Consider the following 6,516-nt stretch of genomic DNA (forward strand, 5'->3'; position numbering starts at 1 on the left):
CCTTGGAGTTGGCTTCTAGTTACTGGGGCTGCCTCCTCTGAGATGGTTGGGGGGGGGGGCGGCGCTGAGTGGTGTTCAAGGGCCAGCAAGTGGGGCTTCACACCTGCCTGCCCACCAGCTGTGCCTGCTTCCTCCAATCAGGCTCCAGGCACCCCACCCCCAAACCTTCCCAAGTGCCCATCTAGTCCCCAGCTCTCGGGGTGTGTGTTTGTGTGTGTGTCTTCCTAGTCTCCTCAACCTGCAATTGGCTGTGGAAATTGGGGCCCAAAGGGTCCGAATCACAGGGTGAATCAAGCATGGCTGGTGTCCTTTTGGGTGAAGCCCATGGATGTCAACCAGAAACTCCCAACGCAAGCCAGAGCAACGCAAGTTCCTTCTTTACCGGCAGCATCGTTTGGCCTCATGGTTAAGGAGATGGAGCGAGAGGAGTAGTCATTGGATGTTGTGGGAAAGCAAATGTGTACAACCAGTTTGAAGACAGTTCAGAATTTCTTCTCAAAGCGAACAAGGTGTTACCATCCTCACTCTCATTATTCTCTTTGGTATTTAAAACAATAGATTATATAAATTATTTCTACTCTAAGATTGGCACGCTGATATTTTGCCAGCTTTATTTGCACTTACCAACATTTGCAAATAACCAGTAGGTAACCAGTATGAAGGAGCCAATGTTTGATGGTACTTTTCATCAATGAAATGCTATTTCTCAAAATTTAGAAAGTATGGGGCCTCCCTGGTGGCACAGGGGTTAAGTCTCAGTACTATGAAGCTGTCTGCAGCCTCTGCAGCATGAGTTCCATCCCCGGCCAGGGAGCTGACCCATATGGCACAGCAGACCTCTCCTGTCTCCCTGCTGTTACCCTCAGCAGCGTATTTCAGTAGATGCATCCGTTCTGCTCCCCACTCGATCTCTGGTGAATCCTCTCACACCCCATACCTCTGGCCTATACCCCAGTTCTTGTATGCATAAATAAATAAAAACTTTGCAAAAAAAAAAAGAGGTAGAGGTGAGCATTAAATGATATATGTAATAAATATATGTATATGTGTATTCTTTGCAAACATATATTCCTTGTATGTGTGTGCAGATATACTCTTGGCATACTTTGTAACTGACTGTGTCACTTAAAGTCATTTTAATTAATTGGTGGTATTAAGATATAAAATCAAGAACTAAAACTATCCAGCCAATGTGATATTTATCTGTATATCTTTTTTTCTTTCTTTTTTTAAAGATTTATTTATGCAAGAGCTGGGGTGTACGACAGAGGTGCGGGGGTGGGCGGGGAGTAGGAGGATTCACCAGACACAGAGTGGTGAGCAGAACAGATGCATCTACTGAAATCCACTGCTGAGGGGAGCAGCAGGCGAGACAGGAGAGGTCTGCTGCGCCATGTGGGTCAGCTCCCTGGCCGGTGATGTGCTGCAGAGGCTGAAGACAGCTTCACAGTGCTGAGCCCTAACCCCTTGTACCACCAGGGAGGCCCTTGTGTGTCCTTATTTCTTTACAATGTGACACATGTACACAAAACATTCACATACCTTTGTGTACATCATCACATCCATATTAATTGCTGCCACTAGGGGGAGCATCAGGCTCAGGTTAGGGCTTGGCTGCTGCTTAGCTTTATTTTATTTTATTTTATTTTTAAAGATTTATTTATTTATTTATAAAAGCACTGGGTACAGTCAGAAGCACGGGAGGGTGAGAGAATTCACCAGAGCCAGAGCGGGGAGCAGAGCAGGCAGAAGGACCGAAGTACACTGCTGAGGGGAGCAGCAGGCGGCAGTCTGCCTGCCATGTGGGACCCTCGCTGCCTTGCGGCTGGGGATAGAACTGGCGCTGCAGAGGCTGTGAGCAGCTTCGAGGCCCAGCGCTCAATCACTGTGCCACAAAGTGAGGCCCTGCTGCTTAGCTTTAAATGGATCCTTAGTTCTCTCATGTTTTGGTCTCAGAACTCCTTTATACTCCTCAGAATTATTGAGGACCCCGAAGGAGTTTGCCCATGTGGTTAAATGCAATAGGATTTATTGTTAAGCCAGTTCTCTGAAGGAAAAAGAACGCTGTGATATAGAGTTTCTGGGTGTAAATACTCCTGCCAGGGTTCATTTCAAAGCCACTGAAAGCCTAAGGGCTGACTCATGTGATGCCGAAAATTTAACAGTTGGGTCTCCCAGGTCAGTAAGGCTGGCACCCACATACCACTGGATTGTTCCTATTCAGGAGCGATGTGCACCAAGAAAATGTTACAAGGTTTATTTAGGTATTTAGGGGCCTCCTTGGTGGTGCAAGGGGTTAAGACGCAACCTGCGTGGCTGTCCAGTGCCACTGCAGCAGGAGTTCAATCCCTGGCCAGAGAGCTACCCACATGGTGCAGCAGACCTTGTCTGTCTCACCCGCTGCTCCCCTCAGCATTGTATTTCAGTCAGTCTGCCTGTTCTGTTCCCCACTCTGTCTCTGGTGAATCCTCTCACCCTCTACACCTCTGGCCTGTACTCCAGTTCTTGTATGCATAAATAAATAAATCTTTTAAAAAAAGGTTTATTTATCCAATTAAAAATATGGTAACAAGGAGCCTCCCTGGTGGCCTGGGGGTTAAGTCTCAGGCTATGCTATGGAGTTCGATCCTGGTCAGGGAGCAGACCCACATGGTGCAGCAGACCTCTCCTGTCTCCCCACTGCTCCCCTGGCCGTGTGTTGTTGCATGGGCAACACCACACTGATAACGGAGGTGTGGAGCAGGCTGCATGATGCAGGACGCTGCTTAACAAGCAAGATCCTGGCCTTTTCATTGATAGAATAATCATACAACATTATTACGTGGGGCAGGAGGACAAGGAGGAAAAGATGGATGAAATTAAAGAAGGTGCTTATGTCATCTAAGGCTTAGGGGGACATGAGTCTACTTACCAGATAATTCTTAGCTGCTTGATGACCAAGTGTTGTTATTAATACCAGACCCCAGACCTCTAGCCATGGTTCCAATCTTATCAATAAGGCATTCCACCGACCAGCTTCTGGGGTCCCTTGTCATACATCGGTCCTCGGTCCCCAGGACATTCCCAGTCATACCTAGTGATGCATAGCTTTCCCAGAGTGTCAAACTTTCTGCTCTGGGTTGATATGAAAGGTACCTTGTAAGGTTTGACTTTCACTGATTGGCCAGGAAGTTCTAGCCTTGCATAACAAAGAATGGTAACAAAGAATGGTGGCCTAACAGGCTATTTAAGTCTAGCAGACCCACAGTGTATTTCAGTGGATCCCCCTGTTCTGCTCCCCACTCAGTCTCTGGTGAATCCTCTCACTCCTCTGCACCTCTGGCTTACACCCCAGTTCTTCTAAGTCAAAAAAAAAATCTTATCAGTAACATCCATTCTATATTAATATCAGAGCAAAGATAGCCTCATATAGCACATGGCCTCTGCAAAACTTCCATTTCCACTGGGTGAAGAGTCAGACAAGTAGCATCTTAGTTTGACTATGATAACAGTTTTGACCTTGTGTTTTCCATAAAAGGCCCTTAGAGATTCCCAGGGGTCCCCAGACCACACTCTGGTAACCATTAACTAAAATGTTCAGTTCTCATCTCCATTCAATCCAGTATCCCCTTTTCTAAAAAAAGAAAAAGGTCTCCTAATATTCCTTTTATGGTCATGAAATGAAATTCACACACAGTGTAACTTACCTATACAAAGGATCCCTTATCACAAGCACTGCGATACCAATCCCAACTATGGGGAGGAAACAAAAGGAAAACGCCACTCTTCTCTGGTCCTGGCAGCTGTATGCGTGGAAGACTCGAGAAGCGTCTGGATCTCAGCGTATATGATGTAACAGCCCAGCTGGGTTCAAGACGGTTTCTGGAAGCAAACAGATAAGACACGTTTCTGTAATGAAACGTGAGCTGGTCACATCAAAATGGGAGAAATACAGATGATCAAAAACAGCCTGCGTCAGGTCAGCTTTTGCCACCCAGTAAATCAGTCAACAACCTCTCCCTTTCACAGCTATTTGGATCTTGCCAGTGTGCGTGGTTGGGGCCAGCCCATAACTCCTTATCAATAAGATACCTTCCACAGGGCAGCGCTCACCGGCCCAGAGTCAGAAGCTCCCGGGCTGGATGAATTAGAAGTTTAGATTTAAGAGGCACAAGACAATGTTTCCTCACGTGTCTATTTTCCTTTGTGTTTGACATTTTGAAAGAGAACTAAATAAGAACTTGCGCACGTCTAAGTAGATTTTGAGAGATGCCAACACAGAAGGACCAGCCACTTTTTTGTGGGGCTCAACACCACGAGGAATGATGATTCTGAGCACTCTCAGTACCAACTTCTGCCTGAAACTGGTTAAGATCTTACTCTCTCTCAAGTGTATTTGCTTTCCTGGAAACTCCAATCTATTAAAAAGGTGCATAATTCTTGCTCTTTACATCTAAATAGAGAACAGCTTCAGCCCAGCCAATGATCATTAGCAGATTTTTAAAAAATATTTATTTATTTATACATACAAGAGCTGGGGTACAGGCCAGAGATGGGGGTGGGGGGGAGGGGGTGAGAGGATCCACCAGAGACAGAGGGGGGAACAGAACAGGCAGACTGACCAAAGTACACTGCTGAGGGGAGCAGCGGGTAAGTCAGGAGAGGTCTGCTATGCCATGTGGGTTGCTCCCTGGCCTATGGAACTCTTGCTGCAGAGGCTGTGGATTGCTTTATAGTGCGGTGCTTAACCCTTGCACCACCGGGGAGGCCCAATTATGAGCAGATTCTTCCTGTGCACATGGGAAACCCACTCCTGGTCCCGGCCACCCACTGCCTGCAGCCAGACTGATTGCCTTGGGGTTCAGGTGGCTGGGAGGGGCTTCCTAGGCTCCCTGAGTCAAGCAAAAGATTGTCATGCAGGGGGTGTGAACAGTAAGGATGGAGGAGGTCACTGTCCTGAGCAGTCACCTGTACCATTTACATATACATTACCATCTGTGGCAGTGACATGGTGAGACCTTTACTGCATGTGACCAGAGACACAAGAATGAGTTTTCATGTTTTCTAGATGACGATCCTCTTATTTACAGAACCCAGATAAGTCCCCACATCACCATCTGTGTGTGTACCAGCACCATCAGCCTGCTGATATCCCGCTAACATGAAGCACACCTAAGGCTAAGACACAGACCTCCACACCATGGTATGTGCTGACATGTGTATTTGTGAAAATCTAGATATGCTGATACAGACTTGTGTAAACATGGCAGCCTGGACTTGACATCTGTGTGCGTGACAATGACATGCACACATGAACACCCGAGGACAGGTGGGAACTCCTATCTGAGCCTTATCTGTCTAGCCTCCACCCTAGATGTCCTTGGCCAGCAGGGGCAGTTCTGTGTCCCCTCCATCAGGCAGAGAATAGAGGCATTGTAAATGTTTGAATGATTGAGGAAATGAATGACAAGCAATATTACAAATACACCAGGTGTTGGGTACTGTGCTAAGCCCTCACATGCCTGTCTAATTAGACATATAGGATAGTGTCTAGGGCAATAGAACCATTATGATTACAAGTGGACAGGTGAGGAAAACTATCGTCAACACTAGCGGGCTTTTGGGGGCCTCGCTGGTGGCGTAGAGGTTAAGTCTGAGCACTGTCACTGCTACAGCCGAGTCTGATTCCTGGCCAGGGAGCTGACCCATATGGTGCAGCAGACCTCTCCTGTCTCCCCGCTGCTCCCCTCAGCAGTGTATTTCAGTAGATCTGCTTGTTCTGTTCCCCACTCTGTCTCTGGTGAATCCTCTTTCCCCTCCCCCATCTCTGGCCTACACCCCAGCTCTTGTACGCATAAATAAGTAAAATAAATCTTTAAAAATGTAACAAATTAATTACAGTTCCCTCACCTCAACAAGAAAAAAATCACAACACATCTCCATTCCCTGTGTCACATCTCTCCATAGCGCACATCACAATCTAATGTGTTATATAATGAACCTATGTTTCTGGTGCACAGTCTTTCTGCCCGACTGGCGTGTAAGTTCCCTGAGGACAGGTCAGAGATCTGCACTTGGCTTGTTCACTATTGTTTCCCCAGTGACTACGACAGTACCTGGCATGTGTTTGTCACTCTGTTGGATAACTTGAATGAATGAACAAACGAAGGAATAGAGTAAGGAGAGTGTACTGTTGAATAAATAGATCCAGGGGAGAAGGAAAAAAGGGTGAGATGGGAAAACAACCCAATTCACCTTGAAAATATAATGGGCCTTGGGCCTCCCCTGGTGGCGCAGTGGTTGAGTGCTGGATTGCAAAGCTGCCCACAGCCTCTGCAGCACTGGTTTGATCCCCGACCGCTGGTGAGGGTCCCACATGGCACGCAGACCTCTCCTGCTGTGCTCACTGCTCCCCTCAGCAGTGTATTTCGTCAGTCTGCCTGTTCTGTTCCTCTGGCTCTGGTGAATTCTCGCACCCTCCCACGCTTCTGACTGTAACCAGTGCTTGTATAAATAAATAAATAAATCTGTAAAAAA

The sequence above is a fragment of the Talpa europaea genome (genome assembly GCF_964194135.1).
Source record: "Talpa europaea genome assembly, chromosome: 16".
In the NCBI taxonomy this organism is placed as follows: Eukaryota; Metazoa; Chordata; class Mammalia; order Eulipotyphla; family Talpidae; genus Talpa; species Talpa europaea.